Below are 25,424 nucleotides of genomic sequence, written 5' to 3' on the forward strand. Positions count from 1 at the left end.
CCAGCCATCACTTGTATATAATTGAGCACCAAGTATACTTTCGGTTGTCATTTCAAAAACTTAATTCATGCTGCTCTAAGTATTCTAACTTGCCCTTTCTCTCCCTGCTTTGAACCAAATATATAAGTAATTTTTGCATACAAATCTTTGGAATAATTGTCTCCTTATTTACTTGCTCATGTAATGCTTTGTGCATACCGTAACAATTGTCTTTCTAAGTTTTACCTGTTGGGATACTGTATCTATATATCCCTGGAAATAAGGCACAACGTCTGGTGCGCGAGGATCCAAGTCGCACAAGTTACTTACCTTCGGTAATGATATATCTGTAAGAAACATTAGTTAGTCATAGATTCCTTACCTTAGAATTACCCCCAGGTGTCAGACTGGATCCGGAAAGGTTTTTCGTCAACAGTACCTCTGCGTGTCGGAAGGTGGCGTTGGTCGGCTCCGCTTTCGTCGGCGGTGTCTTGGTTGCCGGGATGACGTCACGGCAGCTACTTAGACGCTGCCCTCGCGTGCTGACATCAGTTCTGTATACGACTTTCCGCGCCAGAAACGCAGAGCCATGCAAGACACTGACCATTGATGCACAAAACTAGGGCCCTGAAAGGATGTCCTTAACCCCAGAAATCAGTTTGCAGAACGGGGAGGATGGGTGGGGCGGTAAGCAATCTATAACTAACAAATGTTTCTTACAGATATATCGCTACTGAAGGTAAGTAACTGAAAGTGCATCTGAAAGAAACACGTTAGTTATAGATTCCTTACCTTGGAATAGATACCCCAGCAATACCAACCCCGGGGGTGGATCTGCGAACCAAGATCACACCAGAATATCCTGGAGAAAAGAACGGCCAAAGAAGCCATCGCTCCGTACTTGGCTATCCAGGCAGTAGTGTTTGGTAAACGTGTGCAGCGATGCCCACGTGCCTGCCTGACAGATGTCCTTCAGAGGCACTCCTCTTCCAAAGGCAGTAGTGGCTGCCATCGACCTGGTGTCGTTAGCGCGTTGCCTGACTGGAGGCTCCTTTTTAGCCACAGAGTAACAAGCCTTAATACACAACACGACCCATCGAGAAATGGTGCGTTTGTGTATGGCCCGCCCCTTCTTTGCACTCACGTAGCCAACAAAAAGTTGATCATCGACCCGGAACTGTTTTGTGCGATCCAGATAGAAGGAGAGCGTACGCTTGGGGTCCAGACGGTGGAGCCTCTCTTCTTCCTTTGAAGGATGTGGAGGCGGAAAGAAGGTGGGAAAAGTAATGGTCTGCCCGATGTGGAAGGCAGTAACCACCTTAGGAAGAAAGGATGGACTGGTCCCGAAAACCACCTTGTCCGGATGGAGAGACAGGAAAGGAGATTTGGAGAAAAGGGCCTGGAGCTCACTCACCCGTCTAGCAGACGTGATGGCTACCAGGAAAGCAGTCTTGAGGGTCACGAGACGTAAAGGACAGTTATGAAGCGGCTCAAAGGGAGCGCACATCAAATAAGTCAGCACAAGATTCAAGTCCCACTGAGGCATAACGAATGGAATTGGAGGAAAAAGATGCGTTAAGCCTTTCAAGAAACGGTTAACTACTGGGGACTTGTGATGTATTCCTATAGGTTCTGTATCGATCCCCCTATTCCTGACCCTATTCTGGTTAACGAGTTAACTAGCAGCCATCCCATGATGCTGAAACCGTTATCTGATTACGCCAGACCACGGCACAGGAGCGCGTTATCTGATTAGGTCATAACGCTTGCCATCTAATTAGGCAAGCAATATTCCTCCAGCCCCTGATAAGGCATACGGAGTTCTCAAAACAAATCAAACCTATGACAACCTGGGAAAAACCCTGCGGCCATTGTTTTGATTTCACCGAGAACTTCAGTAAAAGAATGCGCTAACGACCAGCTCGTATGACATCCTTATTGACGTATCTATGTCCATCCTTACGTCAATCTCGGCACCTTACAGGTATAAATATTACCGATATTGCCTTAAGCAAACACACGCGGTGGTGACGAGACCGGAGCAGCGAGACTTCCCGAAGCCCAGCAGAGAGCGAAGCCCACTAGCTGCCCCGCCTTCCTGACGCGCTGAGAACGAGACGCTGCCTTTCTCCTGCCGAGAAATCCAGCTCCGGCGCTTCCGAGCAGCCCTTGCAGGCAGCCTGGAATATCGAGACCAAAGATGAGAGATACCATCCCTCAATCATCCTAGATTCAAGGTACGGAACTGAAATACCCCTTGCAGAGAATTCTTGAATCAGTCACTTGGCAAAACAAACTTAACTTAGACTGCTATTTTCTACTCCCGCCCACGTATTAGGCTTAGGTCAGGTACACTGGGGTAGGCGTGGTTAGAAGCACCAGTTGAGTACGATTAGTCAAATGTTTATATGTATGTATCTATTTTATCCATTTTAAACCACCATATGGCTTAGAAACCATATAAATGTTTTACAGTATTATTTTATACTTCTGCTTTTATTGTATGCACTTTACTTAACCATAAGTATTGCAATAATATCGATTCATTTCTCTTGTACGAGAAAAGAGACTGATCAATAAATAACATCTTTTATTGAACACGCCCGTCTCTTCCTTTTCTCTACAATCTGGTGAAACTAAGAATGCACGTACTGACTGAGTAAAATAAGTTGTCTTTTGTTTTCACACGACTCTAGAGATACACTCTTGATTAGGGGAGAGCAAAGTTGTCATGTTCTATGGTTGTCAGAAACTAAATCCCTTCTTGTCTATCCAGGGAGGTTCAATTCCTCCTTGTCTATTCGAGAAAGTTTCTAGTGAACTCTGAGCTAGCTGGCAAACCCAAAACTTTAAGTCTAATATCGACAGTAGAAGACCTAGTTAACGTCTGGTCTAGGTCTATACTATTGGAGGTATTATTCCAATGCGCAGAGCCTATTGGGATAATAGGAACTACACTACAGACTTAGAGAGAAGGCTGATCTGGCAGCCGAAGAAAAGCCGAGATTGCAGAAAGGTAGCCCTTGATAGTGCCCAGAGCAGAGCTCTGCTGGGCTAAAGAGAGAGTACTTCAGAAAGAGGGGCAGAAAGGGGATCCACAGCCTTTGCTGTGCACCATGCCACAAATTTATTCCAGCTGCAGGTGTATACCGTCTTTGTGGAGGGACTCCTGGCTGCCAAGATTACATCACAAACTTCAAGAGGCAAGTCAAATTACATCAACTGCTGCCGCTCAATCTCCGCGCAAGGAGATGGAGGCTGGACAGGTTCGGATGGAGGACCGTCCGCTGCTGCGACAGAAGATCCTTCAGAAGAGGCAGTCTGATCGGAGGATCAATGGTCATGTTGAGCAGCTCAGGATACCAGACTCTTTGTGTCCAATCCGGAGCCACAGGAATGACTCTGGCCCGGTTGCGCCTGATCTTCTTCAGCACTCTGGGCAGAAGTGGTATAGGCGGAAAGGTGTACAACAGACCGCAACTCCACTTGCGTCGAAAAGCGGCGCAGAGTGAGTGGCGCCTTGGAAATTCCAACGCACAGAATTGCTGGCATTGAGCATTCTATTCGGTGGCGATTAGATCTAACCAAGGCTCTCCCCACGGTTGAAAGAGACCTTGCACCACCTCCGAGTGAAGTCGCCATTGTTGATCCATCATGCACCTGCAGCTGAGTTCGTTCGCCCTGGCGTTCAGTTAACCTGCCAGGTGTTGAACCACCAGGGTTATGCCCTGATGTCCCAGCCATGTCTAGAGACGGAGGGCCTCTTGACATAGGGTCCACAACCCCACCCGCCTTGTTTGTTGCAGCACAACATGGCGGTGGAGTTGTCCGTGAATACCTGCACTACTCTTCCCCGGACAGAAGGAAAGAATGGTTTTAGTGCAAGACAGATAGCCCGAAGCTCCAGAAGGTTGATGTGGAGCTTGGACTCAGCCCTCATCCTCCTGGACCTGCCAGCCGTTTTCGACATGGTCTGCCACCGCACACTAAAAACACGCTTCCAAGAAGCCAGAATCCAGCAGAAGGCCCTGGACTGGACACGTCCTTCTTCTCCGGCAGAACCCAGAGAGTCCGCCTCCCACCCTTCCGATCCGAAGCCTCCGACATCATCTTCGGCGTCCCCCAGGGCTCATCCCTCAGCCTGACCCTGATCAATGTCTACATGGCCCCCCTCGCACAAGTGGCCCGCCAGCCCGACCTGAACATCATCTCATACGCCGACGACACCCAGCTCATCCTCTCCCTCACCAAGGACCTGCACACCACCAAAACCAACCTCCACGAGGGACTGAAGGCCGTCGCCGAGTGGATGAGGTGCAGCCGTCTGAAACGGAACTCGGACAAGAGGTCCTCATCATAGGTCCCACCCCATCTGCGTGGGACGATTCCTGGTGGCCGACCTCAATGGGAGCAGCTCCAACACCCACGGACCACGCACACAACCTAGGATTCATCCTCGACTCCTCCCTCTCCATGTCAAAGCAGGTCAAAGCCATCTCCTCCTCCTGCTACAACACCCTCCGCATGCTTCGCAGGATTTACAAGTGGATGAGCCAAGCCCTCGTCAGCAGCAGACTGGACTACGGCAATGCACTCTATGCAGGGATCCCGGCAAAACACCTGCAATGACTACAGCGCATCCAAAACGCCTCCGCCCGACTGATTCTCAACGTCCCCCGCCACAGCCACACCACCTCCCACCTAAGAGACCTGCTCTGGCTCCTCCTCAACAAGAGGTCAAGCTCCTCACCCACGCACACAAAGCACTCCACAACACCGGACCAGCCTACCTGAACAACAAACTCAACTTCTACACCCCCGCCCGCCAGCTCCGCTCCACCAGCCTCGCCCTTGCCGCCGTCCCAAGCATCCAATGTACAACCTCCGGCGGCAGATCCTTCTCCTTCCTCGCCCGGCTCCTCAAGACCTGGCTCTTCGAGCAGTAGCAGCACCCCCCTCCCCCCCTCAGTGCCTTGAGACCCTTACGGGTAAGTAGCGCACTTTACAAATTCTTTGATTGATTGATTGATCGACTCCGCCGGAGACCAGAGGCCTCTGATCTCCACCTCTCCCATGTGACCGCCCCATCCCAGAAGGGATGCATCTGTTGCCACTGTGTGTTCTGGTTGGGGAAGGGAGAGGGATCTGCTGTTGACTCAATCCTGGTTTGTTAGCCACCACTGCCATTGTCATACAGTGCCCTCCGAGATCTGGACGGAATCGGACAGATTCTCCTGATGCTGTGCCAACTGGAACTTCTGGTCCCACTGCAGACCCTGCATATGCCACCTGGCATGATCGACCAGCAGGATGGAGGAGGCCATGAGGCCTAGAAGCCTCAGGATCATCCTGACCGAAACACGGGATAGAGGCTGAACGATCAGAATCATAGCCCGAATATCCCAGACTTGCTGTGCGGGAGGATAAACCCGAAACTGCGTTGTGTCCGATGAAGAGGAGCTTCTGAGAGGGGGTCAGGTGTGACTTTGGCACATTGATGAGAACCCCAGCCAATGCAGGAAGTCGGCCGTAGTCTGGAGGTGGGTGACGACTGTCTGGGGCGAGCCCGCCTTCAACAACCAGTCTTCGAGATAGAGGAAGACTGGAACCCTGATCTGCGCAGATGAGTTGCGACCACCGCCATCACTTTCGTGAACACCCGAGGGGCGCCAAAGGGGAGCACGGTAAACTGAAAGTACTCATGGCCTACCGTGAACAGAGGTAACACCAGTGGGCCGGCAGGACGGGATGTGAAAATAAGCGTCCTGCAAGTCCAACGCTACCATCCAGTCTCCAGGGTAGACAAGACCTGAGCCAGGGTCAATATTTTGAACTTCTCCTTCCGGAAGAAGCGGTTGACGTCCCTGAGATCCAAGATAGGACGCAGGCCCTTGTCCTTCTTGAGCACCAGAAAGTAGTGGGAATAGCAACCACGACCTACTTCTGGGGCAGGAATGCGCTCTATGGCTCCCTTGGCCAACAGAGCCGTAACTTCCTGTTGGAGAAGGGCCAGATGATCCCCCGACATGCAATGGTACTGGGGTGGCATGGCTGGATGGATAGTCTCGAAGGGGAGGGAGTAGCCTCTTTGGACTATCTGCAAAACCCACCTGTCCGACGTAAAGGTGCGCCAGTGGAGGAGGTGAAGGCAGATCCTGCCGCCCACTGGTATTTGATATGCCTAAAAGGTCAGACTAGGAGGGTTTGGAGGCTGCTGCAGAGGGTGCACTGACCCACTGACCCCCAGAACCACGTTGGTGGTTCCCATATCCCCGGCAGCACTGAGGTTGAACAGCTTGTGCTGGCTGTGGCTCTGAAAGGAACGTGTTGGGGCACCCCTACCGTAGCCACGAAAGGGGCGAAAGGCAGATAATGCAGGGTGCATAGTGGAGAGGCCCATGGAATTGGCTGTAGCCCGAGAGTCCTTGAAGCGCTCTAGCGCACTGTCTGCTTTGTCGCCAAAAAGGCGACGGCCATCAAAGGGCATGTCCATCAAAGGGTTCTGGACATTCCCGGAAAAGCCAGTCACTTTCAACCAGGGGTGACGGTGAAGCACCACCGACGTTGAAAAGGTCCTACCCAGTGAGTCACCAGAGTCTAGTCCACAGCGGATGGAGAACTTTGCTGCGTCTCTCCCCTCGGCAACAGCACGGGAGAGCACGGCCCGGGCCACCTCCGGACACTGATGCAGCACTTTCGCCACCGTATCCCATACGGAGTGGGAAAACAAATTCTTCCCAAGCTTATCCAGCTTCTTGGATTCCCTGTCCGGTGGTGCGGTAAGAAATGCGCTTTGGGACGTAGCGGCTTGGACTACCAAGCTCTCGGGGAGGGATGTTGGGAGAGGAAAGTGGTGTCGCCCAGGGCTGGGCGGTGGCGTCGGGCAACCATCCTATCCACAGGAACCCCTGTGTTGGGCCTGGACCAGGTGCCCAAAAGTTGTCCGTGAGGGCTTCATTAAATGGCAGCAGGGACTCCAAAGAGCTTGCTGCCGGTTGAAGCACCTCTGCCAGGAGGTTAGTCCTGACTGGCACAGTAGGTAGCTTGAGGTGTAGGGCCTTGGCCACCCTACACAACACCACTGCGTAAGACACTCCCTCCTCCGTAGCCATGGTAGGAGGAGACAACATGCCAAGGTCTGGTGAGGTGTCTAGACCACTGGCATGCCCCAGGTCCTCTCTCCAGTCCTGATCCTACTCCAGCTGGGGAGTAAGAGGGTGCTCAGACCCCGCCCAGTCTTTCTCACCCTCCTCTGGCTGCCAAACTAGCTGAAAATGGCCAGGGTGGAATGGAGGCACTAGTGGATTTTAACTGAATGATCTGAAAAACCTCTCAATAAAGAACTTTTTTGAAAAAGAAACGACATCTGGAAATTCCTCTATGTGTACACATATACTGTCATTCAATTGATCTCTAAAGACTTTGATATTGCTGTGTGCGGAACCACTTTGTGTCTCCTTTGAAACATGGACCAGAGCAGAAAGATCCCTCCGGTGCTGTACCCACTGCAGAGCCCTCATATGCTATCTGGATTGCTTGAGCAGCAGGATGCAAGAGGTCATCAGTTCCAGCAGCCTCAGATTCATCCTGAGATAGAGGACATAGTTTGAAACATGAAGATCATAGCCCAGACCCCTGGACTCTCTGCTTTAGGGAATAGGCGTGAATCGACTCCCTGTCCAGAATGGCTCAGATGAAAAGTACCGCTTGCGAAGCAGTCAGGTGTGACATGTTGATAGTGAACTCTAATTATCTTAATAGGTTTGCCGGAGATGGAGGACCACTGCCTGCGGTGAGACTGCCTTCAACAGCCACTTGTTGAGGTAGGTGAAGATGTGGCCCTCTGATTTCCAAAGGTGCGCTGCAACCACCAACAACATTCTTCCCGAACACCCTAGGGGTGCTGGTGAGGCCAAAGTGGAGCACAGCACACTGAAAACGCTCCTAACCTACCTTGCACCTCAGGTAATGACTGTGGACCTAACCACAGGGCTGTGGAAATTAGCATCCTGTATGTCTAATGCTACCATTCAGTCTCCAGGGTCGAAGACACAAAACCTGCGCCAGCGTGAGGGTCTTGAATTTGTCCTTCTGCAAGAAGGCCCTGAGAGAGCAGGGATCTAAGATGGAACTGAGGCTTCCATCCTTGTACGGCATAAAGAAGTTCCGGTAATAAAAATCATGACCCACTTCTGGCGTCACCACGCTGTCTATGGCTCCTTTGGCTAAAAGAATCTGCACTTCTTGCTGCAACAGGAACAGATGATCCTCCATCAGCGAGACCGAGGATGGTGTTAAGTGCTGTGGAGTTTCAAGAAATGGTAAGATGTAATCCTGCTGAACAATTGCGGAGCCTACTTGTTTGAAGTTACCCCTGCCACCCCTAGGAGAAAATGTCAGATCCTGCATCCGACAGGATGGCTGTGTGCAGTCAAGGATATGCTAAAGAGGCTTGGTAGCTGCGGTTGCTGGAGGAGTGGAAGTCTGGGTCGCACACTGCCCCTGCTATCCACGTGCTCGATGGGTACTGCAGCCACCAACAAATTAGCGGGGTGAGGGAGGGGGTTGTTGTTGCACTGACTAGACCTGTTGGTGATACTGAAATCCTCTACCATAACAAGGAGAGGATGAAATTGTTGATACAAGTAACTGGGAGGCGCAGAAGGCCCATGAAATGCACTATGGCCCTGCTATCTTTAGAGCGCTCCCGAGCCAAATCTGCTTTGTTCCCAGAAATACAGGAATGGTTGAATGGTATGGCAATGAGAATGACCTGAACAACTCCTGAAAAGCCAGTGGACTGCATCCAGGAAAGTCTGCGAAGAGCCACACTGGTGCCTATTGCTCTACCAAGCGAGCCAGTGGTTTTCAGCCTGCAGTGTCTAGTAAACTTGGCCTTATTGCAGCCGTCCTGCATAACGTGAGAGAGGATAGCACAAGATTCTTCCAGAACCAATGGCAAAACTTGGGCTAGAGACCCACAGGGCATGAGATTAGTGGCCTCGAAGGCAGTTGGCATTAACAGAACGAAGGGCCAAGTTGAAAGATGAGATTGCCCTTTTTCCACAGATCTCTATCCTCTTTGATTCCCTGTAAGGAGGAGTTGTCGAGAATGGAATTGGGAAAATCTTGCTGGCAAAGCCATTATCACCAAGCTCTTGGACGTAGGGTCTTAGTTAAGCAAGTCTGGGTTGGCTGGAGCATGGCAATGGCATCTGAAAACCTGCCGATTGCATTGGAACCTGAACATGGCTTACTTAGCACAGGTTTCCAAAAGTGTGTCTGTTAAAGCCTCCTTTAAAGGCAGAAGGGGTTCATAACTTGTATGGCCAGGCTGAACCACATGTCAAGACATTGGTCTTTACGTCCTGGGTAGCAATCTGAAGATCAAGAACCTCTGCTGCCCTCTGCACAACCATGGTGATAGAGGCTCTTTTCTCTATGGCAGGGCCTGGAGGCACAACCAATCAACTGTATGGGAAGGTATCTAGACCACTGGCATCCTGGAGGTCCTCATACCATTTATTCTCCTGATGAACAGGTTACTTACCTTCTGGAATGCTCTTTCTGGAAGATACTCTAACCACAGATTCCTCACCTTTTGAATATTCCCCCAAGCATCAAACTAGATCTGGAAAATCTTCAGCAGGACCCCTGCGTGCCGGCAAGTGGCACTGGTACCTCACTGTCTACATCGTTCCGTGCAGGATGTGACAAGCGGGGGCCTACATAGGCGCCACCCATGAACACTGACACCAGTTTCTTTCAAGGTACTTCCGTACCACGCAGACGTGGGGTGAATTTGATTGGTTGAGACCAGTGTTTAGATTTCCTAATTGGTATCTTTTTTATGAAGAGGCCAGTTCACGGAATGGGAAGGGGTGAGGGTTAGTGAGGTATCTTCAGTTAGTCTCTACTAGAAAGAGCTATACGGAATGTAAGTAACTTGTTACTCTGATAAAGACTTCTAACCACAGATCCCTCATCTTTTAAATAGATACCCAAGCAATACCACCTAGGTGGTGGGTCCATGAACTAACTCATACTAAAAAAATCCAGAAGAACTGAGTGGGCAAAGTGCCCTTCCTGGCAGACCTGGTTGACTAAGGCAGCAATAGTGACTCATGAATATATGAAGTAGTGACACCCACATGCCAGTCCAACACCCCACACGCCACTGGAGTGGTAGTAGACTTAGCCCTGGTAGTATGAGCTCAAAAGCCCTCACGAGGCTACTTTAAGGCCAATGCATAGCAGAATTTGATGCAGAGTACGATTCCGTGTGAGATGTCCTCTTCTGCACAGCTTTGCCTTTCCTTGCTTCACCTGCTGGTGTTCTCTGGTACAAAAGATGAAGAAGCTAACTGCCTTTTACCAATCAAAGTGGTGTAGTCTCTCCGTTGTGGTGAGGAGGAGCAAAGAACTCCAAATGGGTGATGTTCTAAGCAATACTAATGGGAGTCAGTAAATTCGGAAGGAAATAGACTCAAGTCCGCAAAACCAGTTTGCCTGAGAGAACTACTGTGGAAGGGTTCAAAAGGCATAAACATGAAGAACATGAGGATCAAGTTTAAGTTCCAATGGAGAAGGAGGGAACATAAGTTGTAACACTTTGAGGGAAATCATTTCAAAAGGTGATTTGAGGGGCGTCGCTATGATGGCGGCCTGAGAAGACGTGGAATCGTTCGGCTCCCCGGCCCTGAACCCGGTTAAGCCAATTTCCCTGCATAAAAACCCCCGAAAACGGAGAGCAGCTTACCTCGCTGAGTCGAGGTCACTGGCGCTGCACCTTTGCTGGAGGACGATAGCGGCGCCAGCCCCAGGAGTCGTTTTCCTTCCCGGAGCCTGTGACCAGACGGGAGTTGTGGTGAAATGGCGGCCGGCCACTGAGGGGGCTGTCACTGCTTCTTGCCTCGGGAGCTCTGCAGCGGGTCGGCGGCGGGACAAGGAGCGACCAGTGAGGAGGCCGGGACCTGCTGCAGGAGGGTGGATCCCTGGCGGGTCCCTGGCAGTGGTGTGAGTGCGGCCGGCGGCGGAGGCCCGCGAGGATGCCCTCGGCGAGCCGCGAAAATTGAGCCCCTGGTCTTGGGGCCTGAACGGAGTGAAAGAGCTGAGCTCCGCCGGCGCTCCGGTGGAAGGCCGGAGAAGTGGGGAATGGCGCTTTGCCTACCTGGCGCTGCGGAGCTGGTCCCCAGTGGGCGTCTACCAGTGGCTCTGCAGGGGCTGTGTACCCCATATAGCGGTGCCGTGTACAGTGCAGGCGGCAACCGCGAAAATTGAGCCCCAGGCTTGGGGGCCTACACGGACCGGCCTGCCAACCCAGCGCTGCACGTGGGAGAGTCGTGACCAGCCGGGCGCCCTCGCCGGCCCACACCTAGGGAGCAGACTGCCCGACAACTTGCACCGACTCGTGGAGATGGGCTGGTCCCCAGGAGGTGAGGAGAGGCACGGAGGGAGCGGAGGTGCCCGACTGCGGACTGGGACCGGCCCTCGCGTGGAGCTGAGCCTGCGGGGACATCTGTTGGGCACAGGAGGCTGGCGGCACGGGCGCACACCAGAGGGCCCAACTGGAGGACACTGGTGTCCAGAGAGTGCAGACTGGAGTTCGCCAGTGTTCCCCTGCACGCTGCCACCGGGCTGCTAGAGCCGAGTGGGCCGCAGTGTGGCTGGAGGGGGGCCCACATCGGTCGGGTGCAGCGGACAATGACTGGAGCGCGAGAGGTGAGGCAGCTCCCGCGCAGAGTGTCCCCCCACTGGAATTGGGGGCAGCGGGGGTCAGGGCCCTGCTCCACGAGTTGCCAATTGATCGGTAGGGGCCCGAGCTCACCCTGAGTTCCCTGGGCGCCCCTGAGGTGCACTTTGCCACAGCAGACCCCACCCGGGCGGGCGGTCCCACTGAGTCCCCCGGGGCCAGAGGGAACAGTGCAACATGGCCAACACCGGACGCAGAGGGGGCAGCACCATCACGGACATGCTGGCCAAAAGCACCCCTAAAGCGGAGAAGGGCTAATCACCCCCAACAGCACCGACCGGCGCCCCGGGGCAGGAGGATGGAGGGGCCCCTATCACAAAAGCCTTCCTGGAGTCCCTTTTTAATTCTCTACGGGAGGACTTTCAGACATTGAACAAGACTAGGCTGGGGAGGGAACAGCGCGAACTTCGCCGGGATGTGGATGGTTTGGGGGAAAGAGTGGCGACGGTGGAGGAAGCGGACCTCACTCGGAGCGAAGAAGTGGAACATCTGCAGCAAGAGGTCATCCGCCTCTGGGAGCAACAAGTAGACCTCCAGGCACACGCGAGGACCTCGAGAACCACTCTCGGAGAAACAACATACGGGTCTGAGGAGTGCATTCCAAAGCGGAGGGGAACAGTGTCATATGCTACCTGCAGGGTTTGTTCAGGGAAATCCTAGGCGAACCCGCCAAATTTGACATCCGCATTGACAGGGCGCATAGGGTTGGCCTGGCACGCCGTGCGCTTGCCCCCCCGCCTGACATCCTGGCCTTTCTACCTGATTTTCCCCTGAAAAAAAGGATCTTGAAGGAAGCCCGCCAGAAACAGCCGCTCCTATTTCAGGGCTACCCTGTGGCCTTATTCCAAGACCTCTCAGCCATCACCCTGCAAAAAAGGAAAGCCTTCCGGGTGGCCACGGCGTTCTTACGCAACAACGGTGTTCCCTACTCTTGGGGCCACCCCTTTAGGTTAATTTTTAAATGGAAAGGAGCCCTGCATCAGGTACGCTCGCTCTGGGACACTTGCACCTTGCTGGGAATAGACTTTGAGGAGGACTCGAAAACGGCAAGTACATCACCGCGACGGACGCAGTAGAGATCTTCTCCATCCTCACGGGGCGGATGGCAACGAGTAGGGCGAAAACGCTCCCCAAAGGTGGGACTGAAACCGGACCCGCGACAATGGCTCAGGAGCAGGCGGCGGCCATACAGGAAGTGGTCAAGGACACGACGGCACTGGACTGATGAAGCACCAACGGGGGATTTTCTTTTCTTCGCACAGAGTCCACGCGGGCGGGGGGGAGGGGAGGCCAACGGGGTCGCCACTGCCACACGTTCCTCCACACTGAGTTACTACGGGCCTCAACAGTGTTTTGAGAGGCCGGGGACTATGGTTTGTACTTGGGGATTCCTAGTTGGGGTTAGGGAGGGTGGGAGGTGGGGGGACAGAGTTTGGTGGAGATTTGGGGCAGGGGGAGAGTTCCGGGGTGGGTTGAGGGGTGGGGGGGGGGAGGACGAGGGTGGGAACCAGTGTGCCGAGGGGACCTAGTGGGTTGCGGGTGTAGGCGCTCACACACGCGAACATACGGCCTATCACTAACTTCACGTAGCAAAGCGGGCCCACTGATCGTGTGATGACTGACACCATCTTGAAGATCTTGACACTAAATGTGAAGGGCTTGAACAACCCCGTTAAGCACAGGGCAGTACTATCTTACCTAGAATATTCGGGGGCGGAGATTTGTTTACTTCAAGAATCTCACCTACTTACGAAAGATTGGCGTAGACTGAGGTCCCGCATATTCCTGCACCAATTCTTCTCCTCTAAGCCGGAGAACAAAGCAGGGGTTGCGATTTTAGTGTCTAAACACTTTCAGGGGCAGATCAAGGGTTGGGTGGGTGAGATTAAGGGCAGATTGTTAGCCTATAGCATACTGGTGGGGGCCCAGCAGCTGACAGTGGGGTCTTTATACGCACCAAACACAGGGCAAGAGCCATTTCTACGAAATGCGATTTCCGAGTCTCTGCGCTCTTCAGATCCCCTTCTGCTTTTGGGGGCGAACTTAACTTAGTTATGGATACTGACATGGACAGGTCTGGGCATAGATACGGGGGCGCGGGCGCTATCTCGGGGGCAGGCTAGGACTGGCTGCAGCAAAGGGGGCTGGTGGACATATGGAGGGCTAAACACCCTGGGGCATCACAATATACCTTCTACTCACATGTACACCACACCTATGCCAGGCTGGATCACTTCATCGGGTCTTCGGAACTAGAGGCCCGGGTGGCAGGCGTATGCATCGTTCCGGCGGCTATCTCAGATCATGCCGCGGTGGAGCTCACACTCACAGTCCCCAAGATTAGAAGACCCCGGGCGGGTGGAGATTGAGAGAGTCCCTCCTGCAGCGCACGGACGTAGTCCAGCAGATTCCCCAGTGTATCACAGATTATTTAACTACCAACAATAACCCCGAGACACCGGTCACTGCATTGTGGGGGCCCTGAAGGCGGTGGTGTGCGGGGAGCTCATTGCGATAGCAGCGGCGGAGTCCAAGGACCGCAAGGTAAAACACGAGGCTCTACCTGCTCAGGACCTGGAGCTGGAGAGGGTTCATAGTCGTACGGGGGCTCCCAGGGTCTGGAAGCAGCTTAAGACAGCCAAGCTTAAGACAGCCAGGGCACAGTTGGCAGGCCTAGACACAGACAGAGCTGAATACGCCGCCCTTCGCCTCCGCCACACGTATTATGTAGGGGGGAATAAGACAGGCCGGCTCTTGGTCAGTGCAATGAAAGCGAAGCCGCTCGAAAATTCAGACCCTGTGTGACGGGAATGGTGTCGAACTTTGGGAGGAGGCGCAGATTGCGGAGGCCTTCCGCGATTACTATGCCTCGCTTTACCATGCTGCCGCCGCCCCGGTAGCTGACGCTGCTGCCTACTTAGAGGGCGTCGCCACTACCGCACTATCTTCAATGAACGCAGACTCCCTTGACGCTCCCATCCGCCTTGATGAAGCGATGGCAGCCATTTCCAGACTCAGACCTCTAAAATCACCGGGCCCGGACGGCTACTCTGCTGGGTTTTACAAAGCCTACTGCTCGCTGCTCGCCGCTGTCCTCACTAAACTCTAACTCTTTTCGAGGCCCAGGTTCTATCCCACCGAACATGCTGGCAGCAGAGATCGTGGTTTTGCCAAAGCCGGGCAAGGAGGCCAAACAATGCTCGGCATTCCGGCCCATTTCTCTACTTACCGTAGACCTGAAGCTCTTTACCGGCATTTTGGCTGCGAGACTTGGGCCATGCCATTACCAGATCAATCAGGCTTTGCCCCGGGTCGGCAATGCAGCGACAATACTAAGAGAATTCTCCACCTGATCGACAAGACCCACTTCCAGCAGTCCGACTCTGCTCTATTGGCGATCAACGCTGAAAAAGCATTTGATTGTGTCGATTGGGGGTTCCTGCAGAAGGTCCTGGTGCATTTCGGGGTGGGTGAGCGCTTTCAGGCATGGATTGCGAGTTGCTATCATCGCCCCCTGGCGCGGGTTCGCTTGGGTGGCCTGCGCTCTAGTCCCTTTGAGATCCAGCGCGGCACACGGCAGGGGTGCCCCCTCTCGCCTCTCCTGTTCGCGCTATATGTTGAGCCGCTGGCACAAAGAGTGCGTGATAACCCCAACACTCAAGGCGTCACGTTCGGTGGGGAATCTCATGTTATATGCTTATACGCCGATGATATCCTGGCTGCTCTTCATCGACCGGAGAGTTCCGTACCCGCATTTCTGGCAGAAGTGGAGGCATTCGGAGAGGTGTCCAGCTTACGGATGAACAGAGGGAAATCACTGCTTCTATTGCTGGGCAGGAATGCTCGCCTACCGCCTGGCGTACACCCGTACCGTACGGAGGGGGACTACAGACACGCACACAGCTTCCGTACCTGGGTATCACCCTCACCCCATCCACGGAGAACACGGTTGCCCTCAACTATACCAACCTCTCGTCCCAGATCCGCAAGGACTTGGCGCGCTGGTCCAAGCAGCCGCTCTCCCTGCTAGGGAGTATTGCGGCGGTGAAAATGTCGGCCCTTCCCAAGATCTTATACATTTTTCAGACTGTCCCAGTGACCCCACCGGCCGGGACTATCTCGAACCTACAAGCCGCTCTCCAGCAATTTATATGGGAGGGGAAGCGACCTTGCCTACATAAAAGAATGGCGCATCGAGAGATGGACGAGGGAGGCCTAGGAATCCCCAATCTTAAGCAATTTTTCCAAGCTGCACAACTGCGCTATTTATTTGAATGGCACAGACCGGAATCGGAGAAGAGATGGCTCTTCCAAGATAGGGCCATGGCCCAAACAGCGCTATGGAAGATACCGTTCCTTCGCCGTACTCACAGACCACGTTACAGCCAGAACTCACCCATCACTCGCACCATTCTGAGGGTATGGGACATGGTCGCGGTCCCACGGGGCCTCACAACCTTCCCTTCCCCGCTTACTCCCCTCTGGGACAACCCGGAGTTCCCACCTGGCACCGACCCCCACGCTTTCCCACAATGGCGCAGCTCCACCTGCAGCTCAGCTGGGCACCTCTTCGATTTGCAAGGCATTACCCCTCTTTCGGAACTTTCCCGGGGGTACGGCATCACTTCACCACAGCTGTTTCAATACTTTCAGCTCCGACACTGGCTTACACAACCAGAAACTGCCCCACTGGTTGGAAGACGCCTGACTGACTTTGAACGGTGGATGGTTATGAAGGAGTCAGATAAGGGGCTTATCACAGATATATATAAGATGCTTCCCCCCCCCCCCCCCCCCGAGTCAAGGCGAGCTGCAGGACAAAAACGCTGGGAGGCGGAACTAGGGAGACCGTTGTCAGCTTGGGAGTGGCGCTTGATCTATCGCAGGGCCAATCACACGGCACACAATGCAGCAGGCAGAGAGACGGCGGTGAAGCTGGCCACATATTGGTACCTTACACCGGTGAGACTTAACAGGGGCAACCCAACACGTAGCGCATCCTGTTGGCAGGGCTGTGGGCAACAGGGTACTCTGACGCACTTGCTCTGGGAGTGTAGAGAAGTAAGGGAATACTGGACGACTGTGCTCAACGATATTGACAATACATTTGACACAGAGATCCCGCGCTTCCCGGCCTACACCATCCTAGGCCTTCCAAACGCGCTCACTTTCCCCATGACATCGATAAGAGGGCGCCAGATGGGTATCGCCATGCAAGCTGCCTCCCAACATATCCTATCACTATGGGGGACTACCACTAGACCTACTCACACGGGGTGGTTGCATAAGATATGGTTCACACTGGGAATGGAGCGCATCCAGGCCACGCTCACACAATCAACGGCGACATTCCAGAAAGTATGACTACCACTGCTTACTCTTCTCTCTAAGGAATTCAACAAAATCACATGCCCTAGATATCTCTGCCTGCTACGCTTGACAGAGGCTACACTTGGCCATCCTGAGGCTGCAGATGGGACATGATAAGAGTGCAGAGTGTACTAGGATCCGTACTCCGATAGGCCGGCACTCTGGTTGGGGAGGGGGACTTTTTCTTTCTCATTAATATTCAAAGGTCCGTGCACCCTGAAAGCTATTTGGCTACCATGATTGATACGATTGTCCGGACTGCACTTTCCTCCCTCGGTAGACCTTCCTATTGCATTGTTTTGCCTGTGATTTATACTGAAACTAATAAAATAAATTTAAACAAAAAAAAGGTGATTTGAATATTTATAGCTGGTCCGGCAACTGTAAGAAGGCTAAATTAGCAGACAGGTATGCTTTACAGGTAAGGACAAATGCTCATGCCCAAAAGTTCAGAATACCATACTCTACGTGCCCAATCTGTGGCCACTAGGAAGACTTTGATCCAGTCGGTCCTGGTCTTCTTGAGAAGGAGGCATTGGCACAAATGCACACTGGTGTCCCGAGTTCTATTCTATACAGAATGTGTTTCCATACAAGAGAAGCCCTGGAAACTCCAATGTGCAAAAGTGCTGACACGGAGCGTTAGTGGTGGCAAAAATATCTAGCCAAGGTTTACCCCATTTGCGGAAAAGACACTGCACCACCTCCATATCTAACTACCATTTGTTATCCACAAGGCGTCAACAGCTTAGTTCATCTGACCAGTCCTTGGAAATCTGGCCACGTCCAGAGATGCAAAGCCTCTTGGTATGCAAGCCTCCTGACATGGGTGGGGGGTAGTGTTGTGAATGAACATCTGCACTATCTTTCCTTTGATGGAGGAAAGGAAGCCTTTCAAAGCTAAGCGGTTGACTCTCAGCTTCAAAAGGATCATATGGAGCTGGGCCTCGGCAGGTGACCAGGCCCTCTGATTCCCACTCCTCTACAACCCAGAAGTGATATGTCTGTAAACAGCGTCAGCTCTGGATGGGGTAAAGAAAGGAGTCTGCTGCTGCCCCAATTGCAGTCCCACAGCCACCACTGCAGAGTCTGGACCACATATGAAAGATCCCCGTGGTGCAGTCCCCACTGAGACTTCAGATCGCAATACAGAACACGAATATGCCATTTGGCATGCTGGACCAACAGGATGCTTTTTGGAAACCAGAAAGTTGTAGTAATTACAACCAACTTCTGGCACTGGTACACTCTTTATGGATCATTCGATTAAAAGAGCCTCCATTGCATGATGCAAGAACGACAGGAGGTCCCACGTGCCCGAAGATATTGCCTGCCACTCTGGCAGAAAGTGTTAGATCCTGCTTCTGACAGGATAGCTGTGTGCTGGTAAGGCAGGCTATAGAGCCTTGTGGGGAGAAGGTAACTGGGGCAGAGATAGCCAGCATGCTGGCCCTGTTACCCTCTCCTGTGGGTACCACAGTCATGAAAGGGCTGCGTTAACTGCTTTTGGGCTGTTGGAGGTATTGGAAGCCCCTACCATTGCTTAAAAGGGGCGAAAGTGCTGGTGCGGCTGGCACAGTGGAGCAGAAAGGCCCAGGAAGTGTGCGAAGGCCCTAACATAACATAACATAACATAACATAACATAACATAACATAACAGGGCATGTGCTATGGCCCTACTATCCTTGAAGTGTTCTAGTGCCAAATCTGTTTTATCTTCAAAAAGACGGGGGTGTCAAATAGCATGTCTACAATACTGGCCTGAACGTCTCCCAAAAAGCCAGTAGATTGCATTCAGGTGTGCCTGCCAATGGCCAAACTGGTGCCAAATGCTCTGTTGAGTAAGTCAGTGGTAATCAGTCTGCAGCGGATGCTGAACTTGCAGAGGCACTGTGTCAGACTCAAAAAGGTGGTAAAGAGGTTGTAGCTCAAATGAACAAGTTACTTATCTTCAGTAATGCCTTATCTGGTACAGACTATCTAGCCTCAGATTCCTTACCTTAGAATTATCCTTCGGCGTCAGACTGGATCCAGAAATATTTCATAGTAGTACCCCTGCATGCCGGTAACTGCGTCTTTCGGCTCCGCTTGGCATCTTTGGCGTCATCGGTACTGGAAATGACATTTGCAGTGCCTATATAGGTGCCACCCAGATGCTCTGACATCAGCTACATTTTGTGACTTTCCACACCAGAAGCGCAAAGCAACTAAGTATACTGACCACATGTGTGGAAAACAGGGGACATGAAAGAGGACATCCTTGTCCCAAGAAATCCATTCACAGAGGCGACAATATGTGTGGGTTCGGGAGGTATCTGCAGCTAGATCGAGTCTCTACCAGATAAGGCGTTGAGTTTCTAACAGATAAGGCGTTACCGAAGGCAGGTAACTTGTTCATCGGATAGAGACTTTTAGCCACAGATTCCTTACCTTAGAATAGATACCCAAGCAATCCATCCCCAGAGGTGGGTCTGAGGACCAATTTCACACACGGAAGTCCTTCAGGACCTAACGGCAAAGTGCCCATCCCTATGGTAAACGTGTGCAGGGAAGCCCACATTGCTGCCTGGCAGATGTCCAAGGCAGAACTCCACGAACTAACGCAGTGGTTGCAGCTTTAGCTCTGGTGGAATGAGCATGCATACCATCAGGGGGTTGCTTCGTAGCCAATGCATACAAATTTTGATGCAGATTACGATCAATCACAAGATGGTTGTCTTCTGCACTAACCGTCCTCTCTTCGCTCTGACATACCCCACGAAGAGCTGGTCGTTCACCTGGAACTCTTTTGTGCAGTCAAAGTAGAACGACAATGCTCTTTTTGGGTCCAGACAGAGAATTTGCGCCTCTTCCTTGGAGGGATAAGGCAGAGCTTAAAAAGTAGGCAGAGTGATGGTTTGGCCTACGTGAAATGGAGTGACCACTTTCAGAAGAAAGGAAGCTCTTGTAAGAAGCTCCAGTTTGTCTTGGTAAATGCTCAAATAAGAAATCTTGGATGAGAGAGACTGAAGGCCATGTTATTGGCACAAGAAAGACAATTGTGCAGAGGCTCAAAGGGAGCACACGTAAGGAAAGTGAAGATGAGATTGAGGTCCACTGGGGCATAACAAAAGGAGTTGGAAGAAACATATGTTGCAAACCTTTCAAAAACCTATCTACAATAGGATATTGGAAATGGGAAGGTAAGTTAGGCAAACTACGAAAAGCAGAGATTTCAGAAAGGTACCCCTTTACAATGCCCAGAGCCCAGCCCTGCTGGGCAAGGGAAAGAATGAACAGGAGAACCTGAGAAAGGGGGACAGAAAGGGGATCAAGGTTTCTTTCTGTACACTATGTCACAAATTTTGCCCAGTGACCGGCATAAACTGTCTTGGTAGAGGGACACCTATGTTCCAAGATTTCGTTACAGACTTCAGGCGGAAGGTCAAAAGCTGTCAAATGTCACCTCTCAATCTCCACGCAAGAAGGCGAGCGTTGACAGGTTTGGGTGGAGAACCCTTCCGCACAGCTGTGACAGAAGATCCTACTGAAGAGGCAGTCTAATCGGAGGATCGATGGCCATGCTCAACAGTTCGGGATACCACAGTCTTTATGCCTAATCTGGAACTGCAAGAATGACTTGGGTCCGGTTGTTCCTGATTTTCTTGAGCACTCTGAGCAGGAGTGGTATGGGGCGGAAAGGCGTCCATGAGGTCTGAGCTCCACTAAAGACTAAAGTGTCTCCGAGCCAGAGCCACCTTAGAGACTCCAGCATTCAGAATTGCTGACATTGTAAGTTCACGTCGGTGGTGAACATATCTAACTAAGGCTCTCTCCACTGCTGAAAGAGACCTTGCACCACCTCCAGATGGAGATGCCATTCGTGATCCATTAGGCATCTGCGGCTGAGTTTGTCCACTCTGGCGTTCAGAGAATCTGCCAGATGTTGATATACCAGGGATATCCAGTGATGGATTTTTTAAAACTTGCACCCAGAAAGCACCTTAAAATTACCCCCCCCGAAAACCTACCAACTAGTAGTGTGCTAACTGACTGGCCCTAGCCAGCCTGCCACCACAGACGAGTTTTGACCCCCAGGGGATAGGGCCTTTACTCTCAGAAGGTCAGGAACAAAGTCTTCTCGGGTTGGGAGCTTCAAAGAACCCACTGCCTTTGCTATGCCAATCTGTTTTCCCTGACAGGAAAGGACGCTGACGCCACCCTCCCCCCGTCCAGGGCCCATTTGGCACATAAGACAGGAAGGGAAATTAGTAGTAAGAGAGGCGTGTTCACCATCAGGCTAGTTCCAACCCTAAGTTAGGCTACCTGAAGAGAATAAGAAAATCAGAAGTCTGCCATCTTTGTGATGGCAAACTTAGGAAAGCTGGGACACGCTTATGCCCACTTCCCACAGGAAGTGGTCATATAAGGGGCATAGTGACCCCGGGGTTAAGTAGCTCACTGGCTACTACCCTGGTGCCAGGGGAGAGCCCCTAGGAAACCGAACGGGTCTTGGCTCCTAACTACAGCAAGGCTGAACCAATATACTACGTACTAAACACAACAATTGCCAGTGCTGGGGGATTTCTTTAGAACAAACTATTCAACCTTATGGCGTGCATCACAAAGGACATACACACCTGCTTTAGGAATTGCAGTGATTATTTATTTCTTTTGTTATCTGATTTTTAGATCTGCATCATTTTTTGATTTTATGCATGGGAACAACAAACACTTTCTATATACATTTATATACAAACAAAACTAAATAAACAAGTGATTCGGTATGTACAATGAATAAACAACTTCCATACAACTCATTCATGGCCTTCCATTCATACAAAACATACACTCTGGTCCCAGTGTCAAATAAAATGTTAAATTCAGCCAATGTACAGTCTATTCTTGATCTACTTTAAGTTAAATTTTAACTTTTCAGACAAAAAAGGAAAAACAAAACAATTTCTTTCTCATGTTCCCCTAAGGGGTTCCTTTAAGGTAGACTCTAGATGATGACCTGGGACCTGGTCGGTCAGGAGAGCCCCTGGCACCAGGAAATCAGATCCTGCCAACCTCAAAGAAGAAGGGCTGAAGATCCGCGATTCAAGCAAGAACTATGGAAGAAGCAACCGACTTAGCGGCAACCCTGCCAGCCTGTTCGCTGTTCCCAACGATTGCATCGAAGTCGACTCATTCAGTAAGCTGCTGTGCCTCCAAAAGCCTGGGAGGACTATCAGTGCTTCTATCAAGACTCAGGAACTGCTGTGGAGCTGATTCCCTGCACCCTGTAGGGACTAAAGAAAGAACTGTGAGGACTCCGGACTAGGTAAACATGAGACCGGTTAGCACCACTGCACCCTTCGCTCCAAGCCCAAGTTGAAGTGGGCCACCGGTGCCACTGTGGTCCCCCAGCCCTTCAAAAAAGAAGCCCACCTTGGTTTTGCCAGGCGGGTACTCCTCAACGCCACATGCGGCCTTTTTTGCAGTGACCGCGAGTGACTTGACTGTGAATAACCCGACGTCCCAAGACACCTCTGCACCCGTCGCCACTGGCCTGAGTGAAGGTGGACCAAATGTGTCCCCACGTCTCCGAGCATCGTGAGACCTGAGCCCCCTTTGTTGGTTCAGCCTGACTGGTTTCCCAGTCCAAACCTGCAGCCTCTTTCCGACCGGACCAATCCCCATTGACTAACATTGGACACCCAACACTGTAACACCTCAGCATCCAGATGGCCAGAGCCTGTTGGTGTCGTCTTGGACCTTGTCCCATACTCACCTCAAGTCCAGGAGATTGGTCCCATAACTCGATGTGAAGTGCCCGAATGCAGTACATCTATTCACCCTTTGGATAACACCGGGCACTCAAAGCCCCAGTATCATCCGAGGTGACCTGTTGGTGCTGCCTTGAACCTTACTCCATACTTACCTCAAGTCTAGGAGACAGGTCCCGTAAGTTGCTGTGAAGTATCTGTATGCAGTGTATGTTTTACCTCTAAAGGATAACATTGCCGCCTGTGAAAATTGCACTAAGTGTCGACCTTTGAAACTTTTCAATCTCAAAACTTTCTTACCTGATTTTGATGATCTTGGTGCCAAACTTATATAAAGATAAGAGTTATTTTGTATAAATTGATGTGGATCTCCTTATTGAGTTATGTGCATCATTTATTGACTGTGTATATATTGCAGATGTCTATCCTCTCTGATAAGCCTAAGGCTGCTTGACCACACTATCCCCTAGAAGAGCATCTTGGGATTGCTAGAGCAAGCCCCTATCCACTTGCAAGGGAATACCTGGACTCTTGCACAGTATACATATATATATATATATATATATATATATATATATATATATATATATATATATATATATATCTATCTATCTATCTATCTATCTATCTATCTATATATATATATATATATATATATATATATATAAAAAATCCAAGGTTTGCCTTGTGAGAAGCCACACACGCAGGCTTCGCACACCACTCCGCAGGCGGCAGTAACAGCAGCAAAGGAAATGCTAATTCAACGGCCATACGCGTTTCGGGCTCCTAAGCCCTTGATCACTGGCATAAAGAGGCAGAAGAACAAAGTGTATTGAAGAACACCCATTTATTTGATATCTATGAGTCCCGCCCCAATGGCAGTGGAGACGCTGTTCACCTAACCAGGAGTATTATTTTCAAGAAGCAGACAAAGGAGCCACTTGGTTAAAGAACGTTTGAGAGTCCTTCGATGGCAATCTTCAGGACTATAACTACCAGCATGCCATCAGGTACGCCCATTGGGGCGGGACTCATAGATATCAAATAAATGGGTGTTCTTCAATACACTTTGTTCTTCTGCCTCTTTATGCCAGTGATCAAGGGCTTAGGAGCCCGAAACGCGTATGGCCGTTGAATTAGCATTTCCTTTGCTGCTGTTACTGCCGCCTGCGGAGTGGTGTGCGAAGCCTGCGTGTGTGGCTTCTCACAAGGCAAACCTTGGATTTATTTATATATATATATATATATATATATATATATATATATATATAATACTATATAAACTCTTTATACTATATAAAGAGCCAGCTTCTTACCATGGCAATCACAACCTATTTCTGGCATTGGCAGTCTCTCTATGGCTCCTTCGGCCAACAGAGCTGCCACTTCAGGGTGGAGAAGAGATAAGTGGTCCTCCGTCAGCCTGTCGTAAGTAGGATGCATGTAGTGAGGGGTTGTCTCTAATGGGGGAGGGAGTAGCTCCTCCAGACAATCTGCAAAACCCTCCTGTCTGATGTTATGGACTGCCAGCGGCGCAGATGATGGCTAATCCTGCTACCCACTGGATGCACTTGATGGTAAACTGACAGACTAGGAGGGGTTGGAGTCTGCGACAGCTAGGGGTTTGGTGCTGACAGCTGGCCACCCGACCCATGGGGCCAGTAGGAACTGCTTCTGGGGCCACGCAGAGGCTCGAAAGCATGTGCACAGCAGTGGCCGGGTGGGTAAAGATGTACACCTGCTGTCCTCAAAGCACTTAAGTGCCAAATCCTCCTTGTCTCCGAAGAGACGGGATTTATCAATAGGCATGTCCATGAGTGAGGACTGGAGACCCCCAGAAAAACTAGTCGTTCTCAACCAGGAGTGGCATTGCAGAGCCACTATCAACGAAACCGCTCTGCCTATTGAGTCGGTAGTGCCTAGTCCACAGCAGACAGTGAACTTAGCTGCATCTCATCTATCGGCAACAACCTGGTAGAGAATGGCCCGGGCATCCTCCGGGACCACTGGCAGCACCTGCGCAAGTGTATCCCACAGGGATGGGCACAGCGCCCAAAAGGCATGCAGTGTTCACAGACCACAGTGCCAGGCTGGCAGAAGAAAGCATCTTCTTCCCAAGATTTTTCAGTCTCTTGGATTCCCTGTTCGGGGGAGAAGTAGGGAATGCACCAGGATTTACATGGGATGTTGAGGCTTGGACCACCAAGCTAGCTCAGGTAAGGTGTTGGGTGAGGAAATGTAGGACCCCTGGAACTGGCGGTAATGGCAGTCAATTGTCCTGTTCACAGGAGCCCCTGTGTAGGAGGCTGGCTTAGTATATGGTGCACACTTACACCATATACTATACTATACAGAAGACAACCCTTATGGTGATTTTAGTGGTCGTAGACAACCATAGAAAGCTCTCCAAGTGGTAAATGTGGAGAGAAGCATTCAGGCTTAGTCCAGAGGAGTGCGAAGCAGCTTGTTTTACCAGAACTAATCATATAGTGTAGGTTCAACAACAAACACATAGTGTTGTTCTAAAGATGAATATATTTATTCTTCACACTCGCTAACACATTGGTATATGT

At 51.3% G+C, this 25,424-nt stretch overlaps 1 protein-coding gene across 7 annotated transcripts in view; it reads right to left on the bottom strand.

Moving 5' to 3' along the window:
* MAP3K3 (mitogen-activated protein kinase kinase kinase 3) overlaps positions 1-25,424 on the bottom strand; it is a 2,022,699-nt gene that overhangs the window by 290,710 nt on the left and 1,706,565 nt on the right. The window lies entirely within an intron of this gene.

The sequence above is a fragment of the Lissotriton helveticus genome, chromosome 5_1 (assembly GCF_964261635.1).
Source record: "Lissotriton helveticus chromosome 5_1, aLisHel1.1, whole genome shotgun sequence".
Taxonomy (NCBI): Eukaryota; Metazoa; Chordata; class Amphibia; order Caudata; family Salamandridae; genus Lissotriton; species Lissotriton helveticus.